The sequence below is a fragment of the Epinephelus lanceolatus genome, chromosome 17, assembly GCF_041903045.1.
Source record: "Epinephelus lanceolatus isolate andai-2023 chromosome 17, ASM4190304v1, whole genome shotgun sequence".
Lineage (NCBI taxonomy): Eukaryota > Metazoa > Chordata > Actinopteri > Perciformes > Serranidae > Epinephelus > Epinephelus lanceolatus.
Window position 1 is genome coordinate 42,773,599 of NC_135750.1, and position 23,966 is coordinate 42,797,564.

General features: G+C 42.2%; 2 long non-coding RNA genes across 2 annotated transcripts in view; one reads left to right on the forward strand and one right to left on the reverse strand.

Moving 5' to 3' along the window:
- Positions 1-22,304, reverse strand: part of LOC144458363 (uncharacterized) — a 32,914-nt gene extending 10,610 nt beyond the window's left edge. The window contains exon 1 of the long non-coding RNA XR_013487857.1: positions 21,734-22,304. This is a non-coding gene — a long non-coding RNA (uncharacterized LOC144458363). The remainder of the gene's footprint in view (positions 1-21,733) is intronic.
- LOC117248276 (uncharacterized) lies at positions 627-6,335 on the forward strand. Its single transcript, XR_004500896.2, has 3 exons — positions 627-3,373; positions 3,494-3,509; positions 3,661-6,335. It is a non-coding gene; the product is annotated as an uncharacterized LOC117248276 (long non-coding RNA).
- Positions 22,305-23,966: the final 1,662 nt, after the last annotated feature.

The window sequence follows — 23,966 nt, forward strand, 5'->3', positions numbered from 1 at the left end:
AGGCTAGTGACTCGGATGAACTTATCCTCAGAAGCAGAGGTGACTCTTGGTCTTCCTTTCCTGGGTCGGTCCTCATGTGTGCCAGTTTGGTTGTAGCGCTTGATGGTTTTTGCGACTCCACTTGGGGACACATTTAAAGTTTTTGCAATTTTCCGGACTGACTGACCTTCATTTCTTAAAGTAATGATGGCCACTCGTTTTTCTTTAGTTAGCTGATTGGTTCTTGCCATAATATGAATTTTAACAGTTGTCCAATAGGGCTGTCGGCTGTGTATTAACCTGACTTCTGCACAACACAACTGATGGTCCCAACCCCATTGATGAAGCAAGAAATTCCACTAATTAACCCTGATAAGGCACACCTGTGAAGTGGAAACCATTTCAGGTGACTACCCCTTGAAGCTCATGGAGAGAATGCCAAGAGTGTGCAAAGCAGTAATCAGAGCAAAGGGTGGCTATTTTGAAGAAACTAGAATATAAAACATGTTTTCAGTTATTTCACCTTTTTTTGTTAAGTACATAACTCCACATGTGTTCATTCATAGTTTTGATGCCTTCGATGAGAATCTACAATGTAAATAGTCATGAAAATAAAGAAAACGCATTGAATGAGAAGGTGTGTCCAAACTTTTGGCCTGTACTGTCTATGGTAATGCGTTCCACAGAGTGGGAGTCGCGACTGCAAAAGCTCGATCCCCTCTAGTTTTTAAGAGTGATCGAGAAACATCCAAGACCATCTGATTCGCTGATCTGAGGGCTCTGGAGGGCTGATGCAACTTAATAAGGTCAGATAGGTATTCCGGAGCCAGCCCATTCAGAGACTTAAAAACAAATAAAAGAATCTTAAAATCAATCCTGTACCTAACCGGAAGCCAGTGAAGTGAAGAGAGCACTGGAGTTATATGCTCGTGTTTCTTTGTCCCAGTTAGGAGACGAGCTGCTGCATTTTGAACAAGCTGCAGGCAGTTAAGCTCTGACTGCTCAATGCCGACATACAGGGTGTTGCAATAATCTAACCGAGAGGTAATAAAAGCATGGATAACTTTTTCAAGGTCTTTCTGGCTTAGATAGGGTTTACCTTTGGCTAGAAGCCTCTGCTGAAAAAAAGCTAGACTTGACCACTGAGCTGACCTGTTTGTCTAGCTTAAAAGCACCACCAATAATCACACCACGATGCCTAGTGTGGGATCCCATGTAAGGTGCTAGTGGGCCCATGGAGCTGGCAAGGACCTGAACCAGATCAGGGCGACCAAACAGGACAACCTCTGTCTTGTTTTCATTCAGTTTTAAGAAGTTTAAGTCCATCCATGTTTTAATGTCACTTACGCAGTTTAGCACGGCCTGAAGGGAATCTTTGGAAAGAAATCTTTAACGGCAAATACACCGTTTTAAATAGTATGATTTAAACCAACTTAAAACAGTGCCTTTTATACCTACACAATGCTCTAGGCGTGACAGGAGAATTGTGTATATATATTTGGTCCGGGCGGGGGCTTGAACCGGCACCCCTCCGGTTCCCAAGCCAAGTCCCTATGGACTGAGCTACTGCTGCCCCATCCCTACAAGGACCATCACTGAGACCAACAAGCACAGTACAGCAACAGTAATCATGGAGATGCTTGGATACAAGACGGACATGGTACATAAGAACCAGTACCTTCCATGGAAGAGACGGTTGGAGGCCAAGATAAAGGCAACACAGAGAGAATTTAGCCAACTAGCAGAGCTACACAGAGGTAACATGGTGAATAAAGGGGTATCAAGGAAATACAAAAAGCTCTCCATTCCTGAGGCACTCAAAACTGCCAAACAAAGACTAAAAACTCTGGCCACCCAGCTGAAGAGATACACCAAAGAAGTAGAAGCCAGGAACAGGATGTTCTCCACTGAACCAGCCAAGGTGTTCTCTCAGTGGCAGGGAAATAACAGCAGGTCAGACCCAAAAAGAGATGGAAACATACTGGAAGGGCATATGGGAAAGAGAGGCATCACACAAAACTGATGCCAATGGCTCATGGACCTAAGAACTGGCCACAGCAACCTCCCTGAACAGGAACCAGTAACCATCTCAATGGCAGACATCCAGGAAAGAGTGTCAAAGATGAAGAGCTGGACAGCACCGGACCCTAATATAATCCATACTGGCTGAAGAAGCTAACTGCACTCCACGAACACCTAGCAACACAGCTGCTAAGGGATGGGACCCACCCAAAATGATTGACACTGGGCAGGACAGTCCTGATTATGAAAGACCCCCAGAAGGGAACCATCTCATACAACATGGAAGCTCCTGTCAGGCATCATAGCAGCTAAGATAACTAGGCATATGGTCCAATACATGAGCAAGGCACAGAAAGGAATTGGCAGTAATACCAGAAGAGCCAGGCACCAGCTACTGGTCGACAGAGCAATCGCCCAAGACTGCAAGAGCGGGAAGACCAACCTGTGCACTGCCTGGATTGACTACAAGAAAGCCTACGACTTAATGCCACACACATGGATACTGGAATGTCTGGAACTATACAAGATCAACAGATCACTAACTGCCTTCTTAAAGAACTCCATGGGAATGTGGAAGATGACCCTAGAGGCCAATTCAAGGCTGTTTGCCCAAGTCAACATCAAATGCGGCATATACCAAGGGGATGCACTGTCACAACTGCTGTTCTGCATAGGCACGAATCCCCTCAGTCAGATCAACACGAGTGGCTATGTGTGAGGGCTGACATGTAGGGTGTCTGTAGGTAGGGTCAGAGAGTTTCCTGCCTTTATAAGGACAGGTGTGGGCAATTAGTACCTCTTTGTCTGAATCTGGTAGATGTGTAGTAGGATTGCCTGGTTTGGGTAGGTAAGGGAGATCCTGGGAGAAACATTGTTTGTATTGTTTGAGTTGAAATCTAATATTTATTCTCATATTTAGGTGTAGTAGAGCTGTGTCCTGACTGATCTTGGCTGATGTATGCTCTGTAACCCCATGTTGAAGAGGTGACCATATATAACTGCAATTGTTTGGTTGTCTGTAGGCCTATCATTAATAATATAATAATTTAATCCTTTAGGGAATTCAGCCCTTGTCTCCTCCTTGTAGAAGCCAGAGTAGTCAGCCTGCTGATGTTCCCAGTGTCTCTTTTAATCAGGGCCTCAGAGTGAGCAAGGTAACCTAAACTGGTGGGGTAATGTAGGAGGGTCAGTCCCTCCAAATTATTTTTGCCAGTTGAAACGATTTAGACCATGTCTCCCTTATTGCAGACTAAGTGCCAGACTGCTGCTTTGCCTGAACCAGTCCATCTACATCGTCTAGCCTAACTCGGCTACCATATTGAATTGGATTCAACCTTAGCTTTACTGTGAACTGTCCAGGATTTGTGTCCAGGTATTGTGACAATTAACTGCTACACTTTCAATAACTGTATGTAGTTATGACTTTTACACCATTGTGAACTGAACAAACTGAGATTCACCTCTTGTTTTTGTTTTATTTATTTTTTTATAGGCAGAATCTCCCCGTGGTAAGAACCCTGCCTATTTACTTGCTTCCAACAAATACTGGTGTTCTATTTTACATTGGAGTTTGTACTTTTTAGATAGTAATTGTTTTATCTATTTATTATAGTTAAATAAAAATGTGTCCTAAACTTAGTTGTTTTCCTCTTTTCTCAGGTCTCCAGCAATAAATATCTTATTATTAAATAAACATTTTAATGGTGAACTGAATGCACGTGTCCTGCTCTCCTTGAACCTATGAAGTTGTATTGTGTCAACACGTATGAAGTTGGGCCCTTTAATGACCCTTAGGTTTATATAGACATTGCATTGGTCTTAAATACTGTGTCTGACCACATATGGATACCAATTCCGAAGTGGAGTAACAATCAGCCACCTGCTCTACATGGATGACATCAAGCTGTACCCCAAGAATGAATGAGAAATCGACTCACTGATCCACACCACCAGGATCTACAGCAAGGACATAGGGATGTCATTCGGATTAGACAAGTGTGGCTGGATGGTATCAAAGAGAAGTAAGATGATCAGAACTGAGGGAGTTGACCTACCAGATGGCAACATAGGAGATATCCAGAACAGCTACAAGTACCTTGGGATCCCACAGGCTAATGGAAATCATGAGGAGGCTGCAAGGAAGTCGACCACAACCAAGTACCTCCAGAGAGTAAGGCAAGTCCTGAGAAGTCAGGGTCTGAGGCAGGGTCTTCATTTAGGATCCTTGCTGCTTGAGGGTGAAACTTTTCCCAAGCCTCTCAATGCTGGCCTAATATAATGGGTACCTTCCTTGGATTTGACCTCAACGGGGAGAAAAGGCAGTTATCCAGGTGGTTAGCCTATTTAACGATTCTCCTGGCCTTATTTTTGCAGTGTCTGGTGCAAGCATCCTTTAGGTAGAGCAGGCGTATAATATAATCTGTGTGTTATATCATTTACATTGAAAAGTGTGTACCTCAATGCTGATTAAACATTCACACTATTGTGATGCAAATCTTGATTCTCTTATAATTTCAGGATTCTTTCATATGTTTTTGGACTTTTGCATACTCTCAGCTAACTGTTCAAATATCAACATGTACAGTTCATTAAGGAAATGTATGCATGCATTTAACTCTTTTCTACCATTTAAATTTATTAAAATTTAGAAGCTTTTGAACCATATGGAGAGAATCTTCAAATCTTCTCAAACCTACTCCACAACTGTTAAAATCCCAGTTCACATTTAATGCTTTTTTCAGACATTTTCTGAGTTTCTGGGTGTGTATTGACCTGCTTAGACTGGGTAATATCACTGGTGATATCACCCACTCTAATTTGTCTCTGTCTATTTGGTCTTCTTTTGGATGATGTGTCCATTAAAGCAATAGGATTTCCTGTTTTTGAATTTTCAGCAACACGGGATCCCTTTCCTGTCCCATTAACTGTAATGTTACCTCAGATCATTGAGTTTTGAAATAAAACCCAAATGGAGAGATTTTTAAAATTGTGTTTTCTCAGTTGCTTTTTTGCCTTATACAATGACATGTCTTCAGCAAAGTTTTGGGATGCTGAAATTGAAAACAATTCTGCAATACAACTTAAGTTTTCAAATTTGGATGTTTTTTTCAAATGAATGTCATCCTGGCTCCCCCTTGCTGTTATAACTAGTGATTCACCACTTTCACACAGAAACCCAGATGATGCTAATTAGCTGATTAGACCTTTATGAGTTTCTGCCTGTGTCTGATTAGTGCATCATCATCATCTGTTTTTGGGATCTCTGTTTCTACTATTTTAATTAACAGATTCAAACCTTCAGATGTCTCAGGTTTAAAACTTACACAGTCTTACACACACACACACACACACACACTTGCTTTTTTTACACAGAGCCTGTATAAAAGAAGGTAACCTAGACAAACCATCATGAAATCATATATCACTGTAAATCTTATACCATAATCTATAATATAATCTAGATTACATTTTCATGACACATTTAGGGCCTTATTTAGATGGGCTAAAACGCAAAGCACCAGGCATTCAGCGCATGGGCGTGTCCCAGTCATTTGCTAGTTAGACAGCGTGTTTTCAGACTGTGCACCATGGCAGAGAGTCTAAAAGGGTTGGACTTACTCTGTGAATTAGTCATGGGTGTGTTTTGGGCATATCATTCAATAAGCCAATCAGAGTGTCACCTCTCATTCCCTTTAAAAGTGGCGCGATTGGAGCGCACGGCAGAGAGCTAGTTAGATGGCGGAGCTACCAACTGGAAAGAGTGAGCGTTTTACAGCTGAGGAGACGATAAATGTATCTCTATATCGACTGTCCCGTCACATCTGATGTCAGATCAAAGGGGATTGGCACTGTTTGGCACGCGTAATGGAAACCCAACCTGATTTGATTAACACAGCTGCAAAGTAATAAGTTTACATCCGCTCTCAGCCAGTCACAAACAGCCACAGCATCAGATAGGGAGTATATATTCAGCATCTGTCATCTTAGAAAAGTCAAAACAAAGAAACAGAGTGAGACTGCGAGAGAGAAAGAGAGAACGCGCGTGCACGAGAGAAACGCTGTCAACAAAGTGAAATTATTCAATTTATTTTATTTTAACCCGGGAGGTTAGAGAGCCCAGCTCCCTCTCCAGCATCCTGAACCCCCCCACCTGAAGGTGCAGGAAGGGCTGGTCCCGTGGGTGCACCTGGGCCGTCTGGTCTGGCTGCGCGCTGGCTGTGGAGCTGGGGTCCTCCTCCTCCTCCTCCTCTTCCTCCTCCTGACAAGATGATCTTCAGTTTTATGTTCTAAAAGCTGTTTTTTTTTTACATATACAGTACAGGCCAAAAGTTTGGACACACCTTCTCATTCAATGCGTTTTCTTTATTTTCATGACTATTTACATTGTAGATTCTCACTGAAGGCATCAAAACTATGAATGAACACGTGGAGTTATGTACTTAACAAAAAAAGGTGAAATAACTGAAAACATGTTTTATATTCTAGTTTCTTCAAAATAGCCACCCTTTGCTCTGATTACTGCTTTGCACACTCTTGGCATTCTCTCCATGAGCTTCAAGAGGTAGTCACCTGAAATGGTTTCCACTTCACAGGTGTGCCTTATCAGGATTAATTAGTGGAATTTCTTGCTTTATCAATGGGGTTGGGACCATCAGTTGTGTTGTGCAGAAGTCAGGTTAATACACAGCCGACAGCCCTATTGGACAACTGTTAAAATTCATATTATGGCAAGAACCAATCAGCTAACTAAAGAAAAACGAGTGGCCATCATTACTTTAAGAAATGAAGGTCAGTCAGTCAGTCCTGAAAATTGCAAAAACTTTAAATGTGTCCCCAAGTGGAGTCGCAAAAACCATCAAGCGCTACAACCAAACTGGCACACATGAGGACCGACCCAGGAAAGGAAGACCAAGAGTCACCTCTGCTTCTGAGGATAAGTTCATCCGAGTCACCAGCCTCAGAAATCGCAAGTTAACAGCAGCTCAGATCAGAGACCAGATGAATGCCACACAGAGTTCTAGCAGCAGACCCATCTCTAGAACAACTGTTAAGAGGAGACTGCGCGAATCAGGCCTTCATGGTCAAATAGCTGCTAGGAAACCACTGCTAAGGAGAGACAACAAGCAGAAGAGATTTGTTTGGGATAAGAAACACAAGGAATGGACATCAGACCAGTGGAAATCTGCTTTGGTCTGATGAGTCCAAATTTGAGATCTTTGGTTCCAACCGCCGTGTCTTTGTGAGACGCAGAAAAGGTGGACGGATGGATTCCACATGCCTGGTTCCCACTGTGAAGCATGGAGGAGGAGGTGTGATGGTGTGGGGGTGTTTTGCTGGTGACACTGTTGGGGATTTATTCAAAATTGAAGGCACACTGAACCAGCATGGCTACCACAGCATCCTGCAGCGACATGCCATCCCATCCGGTTTGCGTTTAGTTGGACGATCATTTATTTTTCAACAGGACAATGACCCCAAACACACCTCCAGGCTGTGTAAGGGCTATTTGACCAAGAAGGAGAGTGATGGAGTGCTGCGGCAGATGACCTGGCCTCCACAGTCACCGGACCTGAACCCAATCGAGATGGTTTGGGGTGAGCTGGACCGCAGAGTGAAGGCAAAGGGGCCAACAAGTGCTAAACACCTCTGGGAACGCCTTCAAGACTGTTGGAAAACCATTTCAGGTGACTACCTCTTGAAGCTCATGGAGAGAATGCCAAGAGTGTGCAAAGCAGTAATCAGAGCAAAGGGTGGCTATTTTGAAGAAACTAGAATATAAAACATGTTTTCAGTTATTTCGCCTTTTTTGTTAAGTACATAACTCCACATGTGTTCATTCATAGTTTTGATGCCTTCAGTGAGAATCTACAATGTAAATAGTCATGAAAATAAAGAAAACGCATTGAATGAGAAGGTGTGTCCAAACTTTTGGCCTGTACTGTACATTTGTACTTGTAGGGCTATAAGTTTACGTTTTTAGTTCACAGAAGCTGGTTATTGTTGTGTTTATGTCAAAATAAAGTTTATCAAACGTTTTCACATCTTTGATTTTGTGATTTACATCCTAAAATGATCACAATTCAATTGGGAAAGACAAGTTAATTTTACAGGCTATGCATCATCAGCCCGTGGAGGTCTGCTCGCAGTTCCATATATTCGGACACTGCGAGCTTGGACCTCCCGGATTATGATGATCATTATTACTGCGATTAGATCGTTCTGATTAATGACTGACCATTAAGACATGTTTCTGATAAATATTTTAATTAAACCTTTCACATTGTAATCATATTTTTATTTGTTATCTTTTGCATATGTGTGGCTGCTCCGTGTGTGTCTGAGCAGAGTGCACGCGCGTTAACAACGAAATACTGCGTCGTTGACTTTAGACCAGGTTTTGGTTGGTCACTGGCGCATTTGCTTTTCACGTCATCTAACTAGCAACGCGCCATGACTGCGCCTGACCACTCCTCATTTTTAGACCAACACACCCAGAGAAGCGCAAGTTCATTTGCTAGTTAGACGAAGAGGGCGCAGGGCGTGAAAATGACAACTGCGCCTGCATCTAAATAGCAATGACACTTGCGACATGGATTATGTGCCCTCCGCCGTCTGCTTTAGACCATCTAAATAGGGCTCGTAGCCTTTGAACTCTAAGGCCCTAATCACACAGAAGCATAGTATCTTCACCTATTACTTGTATTCTGTGCTACTTAGTTTGCATTGTGCGCTACTTATTTTATATTGTGTGTTATGTATTGTCTTGTGTTACGCAACAATCCTGTTGCATAAATGTTGTTTGCTATGCAAACGTAATTATTAACTGTATTTCTCGTCTGCACCTTAGAAATAGTCCCCGCAATTTCGTTGTATAGGTAGCATCCTTGTTAATGTGCAATGACAATAAAGGCTTTCTATTCTATTCTATTACTGAGGCAGTTGCATTTATTTTATGTTAGTTAGCAGTAGTTTAATAGCTGTCATCATTGTCGTTATTGTTGTCAAGATTCACATCCTACACTATTTCCTTATCCTGTTGAGGCCGTTTTTCACAGTTCTTCAGTCTGCACATATCAGTGCACTTAAGTCAATTTACCAAATAGACACGTGGTTGCCACATATTTCCTACTGTATGCACACGCAAGCAAATCCAAAACTGCATTTGATGCTGACTGGCCCTCAATCCACTCAGTGTCTAGTCTGATCTGATCTGTGCCCTGCGCATTTTGGAATTTCCATTCTCTTTCAACAGCTCAGGGTATCTCTGGGTCTACTTTTAATGATCTCTTCCATGTAAAACAGAAAATTTCTTCAAAATTAGGAAACCCAGCCGTCACTGTTTGCTCCAGGTCCAAGAACAATGCCAGGGAGCACTTAAGAAGACCTAAGGAGCAGAAGCACCCACAGGGCATGACCCCAGCCAAAGAAGAAACCTGCAACATGCTGAAAAGTCTGAGCTGCAAACTGCCCAGCTCTCATGAGGCGACAGAGGAGTGGGAGAAAAACACAGGAGGACCTGACTGTCCAGGTTAAAAACGGTGTCTGACTTGGCAAAAGCCACCTCCTCTGACCATGGTGCTAACTAGGATACTCTCAGTAAAAAGTAACAAGAAGTGCAAAGGGTGACTGCTCAAACCATGACTGGGGAGAGACAACAGCAAGCCGAAGACACCAGAAGACATCGGTATCTTTGGTGGCTTGCTCTGGGAGATGCTTCATTACATTACCCGGTGGTCTGCGTCCCACCTCTCCTGAACACCTTGTGAGTAGCTGTGTCTGCTGTGCGGTGTCATATCCAATTCTCACTGTCATGAACGTAAAAGCTTGCACTTACCTCTAGAAGCACAACCTTCTAGTCCTGACCTTTATGATGGAGGCCCATGATAAATTTCAAAGTCACAAAGAAAAATAAGGCACTTGTTGTTGGAGGAGTACAGTGCATCTTCAAGGCAGATGCCTGAAATGGGCAATCTGGTGGAGGGGCCCCCTACTATGTGTGGGGTGGAAGGCTACAAGTCTTAGGCCAAGTTTGAGAGACCTGAGAAGCACACACATTTAATGGTTTGGAACATGAATGGTCAGCTTTATGTGCAGGTCCCTTGGTCACTCCCATGCCATTCTAAGGTGAGCGTGATGGGTGCTGGGAAGATCTGAGGGATTAGATGAATTATTGCCTGAGACAAGTGGTAGTGAGCCTACTCTTCTACCAGTGCCTACTCTAGGCGGTTTTTATTTTTGAATCAATGACAGACATTTGTGGTCTGCTGAGGAGGTTAACAAGCTAACTCACCTGTGATGGGACATGGGGGGGGTTGGCCAGGGAGCTGGTTTAAGGACACATTTCAAGAGGTCCTTTAAAGCTGCTGCGAGGGGGCTGAGTCTTTATACATACCTGTCACAGAGGACGATTTCTTACAGGAAGCAATTGCATCTCCAGCCTCAGGCTCTCAGTTTGCAGGGTGGACAGGCAGTGCATGCCCAGTTAGTTTGCTTGTCGGTTCTTGCATCATCTGTATTGTCTGGATAGGGCGAAGCTGGCAATGTTTGTTTTGGATGGTCGTTATGTCCCATCCTCTCTGTCTGATATTACCTCAGTTTTCAAAGCCAGGCAGGGCAGTTTGACGTTAGCTGATCACTTCTTTGAGGTCATGGTAAATCTCTGTGTCATGAAGAACTGTTACTCCTTTGTGCCTTTCACACCATTTCGACAATACAGTAAAAAAAACAAACAAAAAAAAAACGTGAAAGAAAAAAAATATAACACTGGTAAAAGTAAAGGTGCTGAGTAGAGGCAAGAGACCCAGATGGGCCTATATGTGGCCTCAACTCATGAACTTCATTAGAATCAAACAACACAAGCCAAACGATTAAATTAAACATAACAAGCCAAAAGCATACTGAAATAAATTTACGCAATTTTCATAGTATTAAGATATTAATAATGAAATAATAATAACAACAAAGACAATTAATTACAGCAACAAAAGCAAACAACTACTATGATAATAACAATATTAATAATGACAATAACAAGAATAATAATAACAATAACAGTCAGTGCATTTACATGGACAGTTTTATTCCCTTTTCATTCGGAATGAAAGTTCATTCCTATTAAAAGTGATCTTGTAAACACCTAATTCGGATTGAAAATGGCTAATGCGACTGAAAATTCATTCCGATGTAAGGGGTTGGAATATTCCGTTTCTAATTCCGAATGAAAGAATTTCTCCCACTTGTATACACTCATTCCTCTTTAAGTTCATTTCGGTCTTTCTGCGCATGCTCGTTTCCTTGCCCTTCTGGCGTGATTACGTATATAGCGCGCATAGCAACGGGCTGAGATAGAGTCACTCACCGGTTTCCATTCGCCAAAGCACGGTCTTCTATCTCCCTTCTTCGACCTTCTACCTCCCTTCTTCTCCTCAACAGACGAAGCATTAGCAGAACAAGGTTGTTGTTGTACTGCTGCTTCAAGAATATAAGCAAAACAAGCCTGAAAAAGGCACTAACTCCCAAATTCCACCAGATACGTGTTGGTTGCGTCTGCGCTCCGGAACGGCAGCGGAGCTGATGCGTTTCAGTTCTAGTCAATGTGTGTGCTTCCACCGGCTGCAGCTGTGCCGTGTTCTGGCTCCGTCACAGATGCGGCGGTCCGGAGCCCTCCACAACAGATATGCAGAACTTCTATTTTTGCCGGACGCCGGGGCACAACGCAGTAATTCAGCACAGAGTAGAACGTGCAGGGCAGGAAGTTGTGCACAGAAACAAAATAAAACATCTGGTTAATTTTCAAAATAAAATACACAGTGTTCACAGTGGATCATATTTCCCTGCACTACACCTTGAAAACTACATAATGGGCAGAGGCAGGCCTGAAGTCAACAGGTCAGAGGTTTTCAGGCGTCATTTCACCCCATTGACACCATGGACGAGGAGATATTAATCATGGAGGTGCACCGAGATGTCTTCCGGCGGAGCTGCACCACTCCGCACAGCAAACGCAGCCAGTGGGTGTTGACAGACGGCGGAGCACACAGCGGATAACCAGCACTGCCGTTCCGCAATGGACACACATCCAGTGGAATTCTGCTGTAAGAACGCCGTCGTCAAGCATCTTGTTATCTGGAGTGAGGACTACAGTGTTTTCTTCCGGTAAAGGTAAACACGTAACATCCAGCCTGCCCTCTGTCCAATCAGAAACCTTCCCTGCCCCAAACCTTGTGCTGACCCGAATAAAGGCGATTAACTGATCTCCTGTGTAAACCCTCATTCGGAACGAATATTTCCCATGTAAACTACCTGGAAAGACTTAAATTCCAAATGATTTCATTCAGATTTATTTCATTCTGAATGAGAAGCCATCATGTAACCGCACCCAATAACAATAATAATAACAATAACATCAATAAACAATATAAATATTAATTAATTAAAATGTATCTAATTCATTTATCGAGCAAAGTATATTTAAGTCTTGATTTAAGTAGTGAAATAGATGAGCAATTTGTAATTATAGAAGGTTTTAAATTCCATATTGTGGGACCTCTGAATCTTATGCTGAACTGACCTAATGTTGTGCAGGAGAAACTACAATAAATGTTATTTGATTGCCTGGTAGGATAAGAATGAACTATGGAGTTTGACATGAAAAGTTGTGAAAAACAACAGGAAAAGAATCAACATTGTGAGTACAGTTGAACATAAAAATACATATCTGGTACACATTAATATCAAAAATAGACGAGTTGTTTAAAAGAGGAGCAGATGGTTCAAAGGGATCAGAAGTTGTGGCAAGCCTTACAAATTTCTTTTGCAAAAGAAAAAGTTTGTGAAGAGAAGTGGGTAAAGTACTGGCCCAAATAATATTACAATATGATAAATATGGATATACAGTGCCACCAGAAAGTATTCACACCCCTTCACTTTTTCCACATTTTGTTAATCTAAAACTGATTTGAGCATAGTTTTCTTTAAAGTTTTCTGCACAAAATATCCCATAACGATTATGTGAAAACATTTAAACATAATAGGTACATAAGTATTCACATCCTTTGCTATGACACTCAAACTTAAGCTCAGGTGCATCTGATTTCCACTGATCATGGTTGAGATGCTTCTACAACTTGAATGGAGTCCACCTGTGGTTAATTCAGTTGATTGAGCATGATTTGGAATGGCACACACCGGTCTATATAAGGTCTCACAGTTGACAGTGCATATCAGAGCAGAAACCAAGCAATGAAGTCCAAGGAATTGTCTGCAGACCTCCGAGACCGGATTGTGTCAAGGCACAAATCTGGGGAAGGATACAAAAGAATTTCAGCAGCACTGAAGGTCCCGAAAAGCACTGTGGTCTCGATTATTTGGAAATGGAAAAGGTTTGGAACCACCAGGACCCTTCCTAGATCTGGCCGTCTGACCAAGCTGAGTAACCGGGGAAGAAGGGCCTTGGTCAGAGAGGTGAACAAGAACCCAATGGTCACTAAGGTGGAGCTCCAGTGTTCCCTTGCGGAGAGAGGAGAATCATCCAGAAGGTCAACCATTGCTAACGCACTCCACCAATCAGGCCTTTATGGTAGAGTGGCCAGACGGAAGCCACTTCTCACTAAAAGGCACATGGCAGCCCGCTTAGAGTTTGCTAAAAGGCACCTTAAGGATTCTCAAACCTGGAGAAACAAAATTCTCTGGTCTGATGAAACCGAAATAGAACTTTTTGGCCTGAACTGCAAGCGTCATATCTGGAGAAGAGGCGGCACTGCTCATCACTTGGCTAACACCATCCCTACTGTGAAGCATGGTGGTGGCAGCATCATGCTGTGGGGATGTTTTTCTGCTGCAGGAAGTGGGCGAATAGTCAGGATAGAGGGTAAGATGACAGCCGCCAAATATAGAGAGATTCTTCAAGAAAACTTGCTCCAGAGTGCTCTGGAACTCAGACTAGGGCGTTGATTCATCTTCCAACGTGACAATGACCCAAAGCACACAGCCAAGATAACAAAGGAGTGGCTTCAGGAGCAGTCTGTGAATGTCCTTGAGTGGCCCAGCCAGAGCCCAGACTTGAATCCAATCGAATATCGAATAGCTTTTAACTGATTTCTTTTACTCTTTTAATTCTTCTATTATATGTTCTTTTTACTTTCTAATGCTTTTAAATGATTTATTTTTAAATCTTTATGCATTTTAGTTTCTAAATCTTAATTTATTTATTTATTTATTTATTATTATTATTAATATTATTTTAATCTTTAAATCTTTAATTCTTCCTAATCTTACATTTTATGCATTTTATCATTATTTTATCTCATACTTGTTTTATGTTATCATATTGCCTTTTAATCTTTTAGTCCAGTGTTTCCTCATGGGGGGCCTCCACGCTGAGGGGTGTGTCCGGTCTGCCCACGGGGACGTCGCCCTGGAGGTCCCTCAGGCCCAGGGGACTGGGGGGCTCTGCACCATGTGTGGAGTCCACCCCGGTCTGTCTGGGTCGGGGTGGTCTCTGTGGCGGCGCTCCCTGTGGCCGTAGGCTGTAGAGCCTCTCAGTGTGGATGGCTACCCATAGGTGGTTCTTTCCTCACCTGGTTCCTCAGTGCCCAGCCATGTTATTGACTATATTGACTGTGTGTGTGTGTGTGTGTGTGTGTGTGTGTGTGTTTATATGTCGGGGTGGGAGGGGCGGATTTTCAATATGTATGTATTATTTTTGTTTTTTATTCTGTGAAGCACTTTGTGCTGCATTTTTAATGTATGAAAAGTGCTATACAAATAAAGTTTGATTGATTGATTGATTGATTGATTGATCGATCTCTGGAAAGACCTAAAAATGGCTGTCTACCAATGCTGCCCATCCAACCTGACTGAGCTTGAGAGGATCTGCAGAAAAGAATGGGAGAAAATGCCCCAAAACAGGTGTGCCAAGCTCATAGAGACATACCCAAGAAGACTTGAGGCTGTGATTGCTGCCAAAGGTGCTTCAACAAAATATTAAGCCAAGGGTGTGAATACTTATGTACCTATTATGTTTAAATGTTTACATTTTCAATAAAGTTAAACAAATGTCTGAAAATATGTTTTACTTTGTCATTATGGGATATTTTGTGTAGATTTTTTAAAAGAAAACTATACTCAAATCAGTTTTAGAATAAGTCTGTAACATAATTGATTTCTTGACATAAACCATCTTGAGGTTTGTGCAGGTAGTCTGCCGGAGGACCCCATATAATACACCGGGCACCCACCCACCCACCCACCTCTCTCTCTCTCTCTCTCTCTCGGCCATTCTGGATGTCACTAACTCGGCTTCTTCTCCGGAGCCTTTGTGCTCCACTGTCTCTCAGGTTAACTCGTATTGCAGCGGTGCCTGGATAGTGTGACGTGTGTGGTTATGCTGCTGCCGTGGTCCTGCCAGATGCCCCCTGCTGCTGCTGTTATCATTAGTCATACTTCTACTGTTATTATACACATATGATTATTGTCACACATGTATACTATCAGATATTAATATATTATTATTAATTATAATATTATTACTTTAATTAATGTTGTTGTAAGCTACTGTCATTACCGTCTGTCCTGCATCTCTCTCTCTCTCTCTCTATCTCATTGTGTCATACGGTTTACTGTTAATTTATTATGTTAATCTATTCTGTACAACATCTATTGCTCGTCTGTCCGTCCTGGAAGAGGGATCCCTCCTCAGTTGCTCTTCCTGAGGTTTCTACCATTTTTTTTTTCCAGTTAAAGGGTTTTTTTGGGGAGTTTTTCCTTATCCACTGTGAGGGTCCAAAGGACAGAGGGATGTTGTGTGCTGTAAAGCCCTGTGAGGCAAATTGTGATTTGTGATATTGGGCTTTATAAATAAAATTGATTGACTGATTGATTGAAGTATAGAATTACCATCTTTAATCAGGGAACCAAAGTCAGAATGCGAAAACACTATGTTTGTATCATCAGCAAAAATAATAGGCAGAGTGGTATCAAACTGCAAAGCAAAATCATTTATAAAAATAAGAAAAAGATTGGCCCATGGATAGACCCTTGTGGTACTCCATAAGATACCTCGGTTCTATTGGAGTTCATACCCTCAATACAAACATATTGCCACCTATTGCTGAGATAATATTTAAGCCAATGAATCACAACATCCTGGAAGCCATAACGAATAAGTTTGGATAATAGGATACTGTGATCCACTGTATCAAAGGCTTTGGATAAATCTAGAAAAATGCAAACTTTATAACTTCATAATTCAATGCTTCATGTATTTTATCAATAAGTTGGAAGATGGCCATATAGGTTGAATGATTTTTTCAAAATCCATATTGTGCTTAAACAGGATGTTGTTATCACTGAGATCCCAGTTACCGTGTGCTGCCGCAGGGAGGCAAGGTGAGGGGTCTTGGTAAAAGAGAGGCTATGTACTGACCTCGGAAGACTTGCGCACTTTGCTTCCTTTACCCCGGGGATGGGCTGGCCAGCGGCAGGGACTCAAAGAGGGAAGTCACATGCATCTCTACATGCAACGGCTCACTAGCATGCTGCACTAGACGCATCACTATACCCAGCTGCTGTGAAGGCCTATAGCAGACTGGGTCTCACTGTGAACATGGAGGTACCAGTGGAACTCCCCTCCCCCAACTCGACCACCATCATCTGTCTTCAGCATTAACAACACACCTCTAGCAGTGGTCCCAGACTTCAAATATCTTGGGAGCATCATCTCCGAAACCTGCAGCATGGACAATGATGTCCAAAACTGGATAAAGGCTGCTTCAGCTTCCTTTGGTAGGCTGCGCAAGAGGGTTTTCCTGAATAAGGACCTCAGCATACAGACCAAGGTTGCAGTCTATCAAGCTATCTGTGTCTCCACCCTACTCTATGGCTGTGAAGCGTGGACCCTGTATCGCCGTCACATCCATCAGCTGGAGAACTTCCACATCAAATGTCTCCAGCGCATCCTTGGACTAACTTGGCGCAACCGTGTACCACACACGAAGTCCTGAAGAGAACTGGTACCAAGAGCATGGAGGCCACTTTTCTTCAAGACCAACTGTGGTGGGTTGGCCACACCATCAGGATGACAGAGGACAGACTTCCACGGTAACTGCTGTATGGTCAGTTACATGGTCAGCGATCTGTAAAAAGCGGAGATAAAAGGACCAGCTCAAAACAACGCTCAAGAAGTGTAGGATACAGTACACACAGCTGGAAAGCACTGCCACGGACCGTCCTCTCTGGAGGAGACTTTGCCAAGCTGGCATTCAGCACCTGGAAGAGGAGAGGAATGAGGCGAGGGAAAGGAAGCGCCAGGGGAGGAAGATGGTCACTGCAGCCAAGGCGACAACAATTACTGACTTCATATGTCCTCACTGTAATAGACCTTGTGGCTCACGCATTGGACTTCATAGTCACCTCAGAACCCACCAAAAGAAGAAGTAGAATGTAATCATCGGATACGATGGACTACCATAAGCAAGTAAGTATCATTGAGATGCTTTATCACTCTTGTATAGACCAACTTCTCCAAAACCTTTGAGAAGCAGGGTAGAATTGATATAGGACGGTAATTATTGAAAACACAAGCAGTGGCGGAGCCAAAACTAGCTAATGGGTAGGCCTGCAAAAATTTGGATGGGTCTGATTATTTTTAAAGCTGAGATGTCTGCGGATTTAGCAACAAGAACATACTAAAACATGACTAAAACTGTGTGCCCGCACAAAGCCAGAAATATGCATACACATTATTTTCGGCATATCTGTAAAGCCGTGTGGCACATGCATGAGCGTAATTTCCACTTCACATCTATTCCTAAATGGACAAAGATGCCCTGAACCAGCTTTCATATCAATTTGGCACCTGCTCCACCTGTCTGTATAGGCTACCTGTCTGTAGGCTCAGTGCTTAATTTGAGCCAGAACGTACTGGAACGCATACCAGGATCTTTTCAGAAAAGACCCTGGTGCGTTCCGGAACTAATTTGTATGGGTCTAGAACTTTTCACATCTAAAAACTACATACAGTATTGGCTGATGTCACTAGTGTTGCAGGGTGGAGTACTGTAATACTACAGTGCCTCACGTACCACTACTGTGGGATAAGTTCAAAGTCCAATCGCAAGAGGGTGAGTGTCCATGCGCCGTCCAATAACAGCTGGTCAATAACGGCACGCGCTGGCCACCTGGCACTCAATATGCTGCTGTAGTGGTTTGTTTTCCAGACATGTGAGTATCTTTGAGCAGTGAAAGTTATTATTTATTTCTTTTTACTTGTCGACGGTGATTTGTTTTCCACAGAGCTCTACGTGAGAGCATTTTACTCGCATTTGCAACTAAAAATAGATTTGTGCCAGCAAAATAAATCATTCAGCACGCTGTGCGAGTACAGATTTCAACCAGCAGCAGGCGAAGGCGAATCCTGCTGGTTGTGGGTTGAATGGGGGTCATAGACAGGAATACGGCGGTCAAATAGCCTACGGTATATAAGATAACAGCTTTCCGGTGACAGAGAAGTCTGACTCCAGGTCCAGTAGCCTAATTTCCGCTTTCGTTGGCATCATGACTGCCCAGTAGTACCTGGACAACCGAGCCGTGGCGGCACACAGGTATGTGGCGTGTCAGAGGAGAAATGAGCCGTTCACATTTCTCTCTTTGTGGCAGGTAACGGTCCACAAACCTCACCGCACTTTAGGGAAAGTTCTTTACTTATGAAGGGACTGTTCTTTACTTGTCAGGGGAGGATTGGTTGATTTTTATTTTATTTATTTATTTTATTTTGATCCCCCCTGTGTTAATCACTTATTGATGCTGTTTTTGAAGTATGAATATGTCAATAAGTAATTTATTCCATTGAAATATCATTGATGTATTATAGAAAAGTGATTTATCTTTTTATAAATGACAAAAGGCACATCTGCCTCATTTTTGCTGTGGTATCGTGATACTACTCAGAACCGTGATACTTTCACTGGTATCGTACTGTGGGTCCCAATTTTGGTACCGTGACAACACTAGATGTCACAACCATTCCATTCGGAGTTGCGCAGTGAGGCGGCTCGGGTGCCGCTTAAAAAAAGTGTTCCCCCACTTTTGGGAGTGGGGGAACACTGCTCTCTCAGAGGCCCAAAGTGTTCACCTACTTCTAATTTTACAAATTAAGCACTGTGTAGGCTCCACCTGTCAGTGAGACAAACATGAAAGACGTGCAGTTTATCTGACGAGGAGCGGTCATTACGTGCGACTATTACGCACGGTTGTGAGGTGCGCAGATCTCACAGCACACTGTTTATAAACTAGTTTACCAGTTTAATTGCAGGAAATGTTTAGTTGTTGAGCCATTTCTCATAAGTATAGACATTCACTGTATATCCACTTTTCTACATGTGGCTGCTGCTGGCTTGAGTCTTGACTCTCTCATTATCAATAACTTGCAATACTGAGATAAATGTTTAAAGTCCAAAAAAAGGTAATTTATTATGAACAGGTCAATAAAACAGGTTTCAAAATTCAAAATACCTTGTAAACAAACGAAATATTCAGTATTACACATTTTCTTTGGTTACTTTTCTTTCAAACATTTTTTAAAGTTATGATCTCACTGTGGTAAAAAAACGAAAAAAAAAGAAGAAAAAAGTAAAAAAAAAAGGTTTGCTCCTGCAGCCAGCCAGAGACGAAGGATCAATTCCACACACCTAAGCCAGAGAAAAAAGAGGGAGAGAAGGAGAGAGATCGAGTTTCTGTCTTTGATGAAGCCTTATTGTTTTGCTGCTATTAAACAATGAGAGACATGTTTTCTCCCTTTACTTAATACTGCGTACGGGGAGACAGAGACCTGCTCTGCTCCAGACACATTCAGCACCTTGGACAGCATGGCGCACCTGACTGTTGTCGCTACCGTTACTAGCCAAGGTTAATTCATAAAGTTGGTGATTTGCGAGTGGGGTTGGATACAGCACAGATACTGAAATGTCAGACCAATGGAACATGTTCAGAGCCTCCTCACAGGCTCACACAAACACAATCAAATCACTTTTTTTTTTGTTTTGTTTTCAATTTTTTTTTTTTTTCCCATGAATCTTACTGGGTGGGCAAGCTGTCAATCTGGGTGGGCCTGTGCACACCCAGGCCCACCCATAGATCTGCCCCTGAACACAAGGATCTCCTTCTTTGAAAAGTGGCACGACCTTGGCTACTTTCAAGTCATTTGGGACTACACCAGTTTTCAAAGACACAGCAAGCACATGCGTTAATGGCATGATGGTTGAAAACGCTACTTCCTTGAGAAGTTTGGCCCTGATTTCATCATGGCCAGCTGCTGAGTTATTTAATTTATTAATGATATCGAGCACTTCTGTACAAGTGGGTGGTTAAAAAACTACATAGAGTAGGGAAATAAGCAGGAATATTACCAATACGACAATCCTTAGTAGATGGAATATCTTAAGCTAGAGAGTGTCCCACATTAGCAAAAAAATAATTAAAACCATTTGCTATATCTAATGAAGTGGAAAACAATTTATCACCATATGTAAACTGAGATGGAAATTTCACTGAGGTTTTTTTCTTATTTAATAAATCTTTAATGACATTCCAGGTGGCTTTTATGTCATTAGACTTTTAAGTAAATTTATCAGAATAACCCTTTCTTTGCTATTCGGAGTAAATGTGTATATTTGTTTTTATATTTTTTATAAGTATCTGCATTATTCTGTGTTGGATTCGACACATATCTTTTATATAATTTATGTTTCTTTATGGCTGATTTCAGTAGTCCCAAAGAGAACCAGGGTTTAAAGCCAAGGCCTTTCCTGGGCTTTAATCTTAAGAGGGGGAAGCACTGATCAAATATATTCTTGAAAATTTTAAGGAATGATTGGTATGTCAAGTTGGCATCATCCTTATAAATATACACCTCTACATTACCTTTAATTGTCAGTGCATGCTGTTCTGAGATCGGTGGGGCAGAGCTGCCCGCTGAAATGGAAGTGAACGGTACAGGTCCCTCTCTCCCTCAAAACTAATCAAATACACCATCAAATGACTCCAACACGCTCTTGTGGACAACTTGTAGCTTACACATTCACCACGCTATGAAATAATAATGTAATATTACGAGACAGGGTTGTTTTGAAGCCAAATGCAGAGCCGGAACTACATTCCAGTACAGTACTTGCTGGGCGGAGTGATTTCAAACAGCGTATGTTTAGTGCAGTTACTCCCGTCATCAAAACAACAAGTTTGTTGAGAAGAAGCCAGAATATACAGAGGAAGAGTTACAGGTTTTGGAAGAAGAGGGAGCAAGAAGAGAGAGCAAGAAGAGAGGCTGAGGCTGCCGAGCAACCAGGGGCTGAGGGGAGACCCAGAGCCGGTGGTGTAAATGTGGGGCTTACTGGCCACTTTATTAGGTACACCTGTGCAATATAAATATAGAGTACGCCTCAAAATAATCACCGGAACACGGGGAGAACATGCTAACTCCACACTCATAAATCACCACAACTCCTGAAGGAACAACAACATAAAATGTTCCCTAGCAGTCTGTTTATTCCCAACAATGAGAAGTAATGCCAGTCACTTCACTATATGCTCTGGGCAAGCACTTATCCATAACATAACCACAACAACATTTGCATTTTAGCCTTACTTACCATGCTTGGGTTGTAGGCTGATGTTACTCAACATGGAGGTAACGTTACAGCAGAGAGATTGCTGAGCAAAATACATAACGATCACTTACCACGTCTGCTCGTTTTGTGATGCAGATGGTATGACAGTATCTTTCAAGAAAAGCGTTTGAACCATTCCTGAGCTTCTGCGCTCCATCCTTTCACTGTAGTCCTCTGGTAAAAAATGGCAGGAGCACACAAACATTTTCCGGACCATTTCCACAGGCGTGTTGGGGTCGATGTCCAGCACAAATAGCCACTGTTTCATCCTGTCCGTATTACTGGTTGAAACTACGTGAAACTTCACTTTGCTCCATGTCTTCGGCTTGTTACTGCAACCTTTTACAACGCATGTGTAAACCATGATTTACAAAAACACTTGTAAACTTTCGTCAAACACTAAAGTCAAGCCAGCCCTCACTTTGAAACATTTGGTCAAGCCAGCCCTCACGTTGTTTTGCGGTGCGCGCATATACTACACATTACGGCAAGAGCGAGAAAGGGCTGATTTCAAAGTAAAACCAAGCTTCCAAAACGACCTCAGGGTGCAGTAAAATTAAGCAATATCGCATGAGAGGGAGTGATGTTGTACTGTATATCGTCACGGCTTCGATTCGGTCGTAGGCAGAAATAAATCCTATGTTATGTAGCTCCGCGAAAAAAAAGCCGTTCCCCCGGTCTCTTGCCAGGCAACGCAGCACACACGCCAGGAACTCACAAGCTACTTTGTATTTACATTGATCTGCAACTGTGTAACTTCGTCCAGTTCGGCTGATGAAACGTTGGCACGGCCGGATTCAGCTTCCAACCTCCCTCATCCTCATCAGTACCTCATCAGATGATCATTGACAATTCCTGACTGTGTTCGCTTAATTTTTGCTCCTCTCCAGTTTGTCGAGCTCGGCTGGTGTTACACAAACACACCTGGAGGTCTGCACAGAAGAGTCCTGGCTTTCCTTTTCCTTTCCTGACGACCACTCATGATTTAATTCAAATGTAATTTTGGGGAGAATGAATCTTCTTGGTGTAACGCTATAGAGTCAGTTTGCGTCAATGTAGCGAGTGTGATAGTTGGTTAATTAACGGTTGTATTTATATTTATAACACCTGTGAGCGGAGTGATTTTACTGTTAGCTACATGTCCCAGTGATGTTATACTCTATATCAGCACTCACGGAATGCCTCTCCTCCAATCAAATTACTCGTTATAAGCAAGCGTTATTAGCAACTAACTGTTATAAGCAAGCTTCCAAAACGACCTCAGGGTGTCACCCTGAAATCATCACGTCAATCTGACGTAGCATTTCAAAATAAAAGCCCTCTGAACTGTCATATTTCCCTGTGCTCCATCTACTGTAAAAGTAGTATTTTTTTTTTTTAAACGACCTGTTATTACTCAACCGTTCCACTTCAGACTGATCATACACGACCTCAGGGTGTCACCCAGAAAATATCAGGTCAATCTGATGTAGCATTTCAGAATAAAAGCCCTCTGAACTGTCATATTTTACTGTACTCCTTGTACATTGAGAATAATATTTTTAAAAAACTACCCGTTATTACTCAACCGTTCCACTTCAGACTGACAGTACTCGACCTCAGGGTGTCACCCAGAAAATATCAGGTCAATCTGATGTAGCATTTCAGAATAAAAGCCCTCTGAACTGTCATATTTTACTGTACTCCTTGTACATTGAGAATAATATTCTTAAAAAAACTACCTGTTATTATTCAACCGTTCCACTTCAGACTGATAGTACACGACCTCAGGGTGTCACCCAGAAAATATCAGGTCAATCTGATGTAGCATTTCAGAATAAAAGCCCTCTGAACTTTCATATTTTACTGTACTCCTTGTACATTGAGAATAATATTTTTAAAAAACTATCTGTTATTACTCAACCGTTCCACTTCAGACTGACAGTACACGACCTCAGGGTGTCACCCAGAAAATATCAGGTCAATCTGATGTAGCATTTCAGAATAAAAGCCCTCTGAACTTTCATATTTTACTGTACTCCTTGTACATTGAGAATAATATTTTTAAAAAACTACCTGTTATTACTCAACCGTTCCAATTCAGACTGACAGTACTTGACCTCAGGGTGTCACCCAGAAAATATCAGGTCAATCTGATGTAGCATTTCAGAATAAAAGCCCGGTGAACTGTCATATTTTAATGTACTCCTTGTACATTGAGAAGAATATTTTTAAAAAACTACCTGTTATTACTCAACCGTTCCACTTCAGACTGATAGTACTCGACCTCAGGGTGTCACCCAGAAAATATCAGGTCAATCTGAT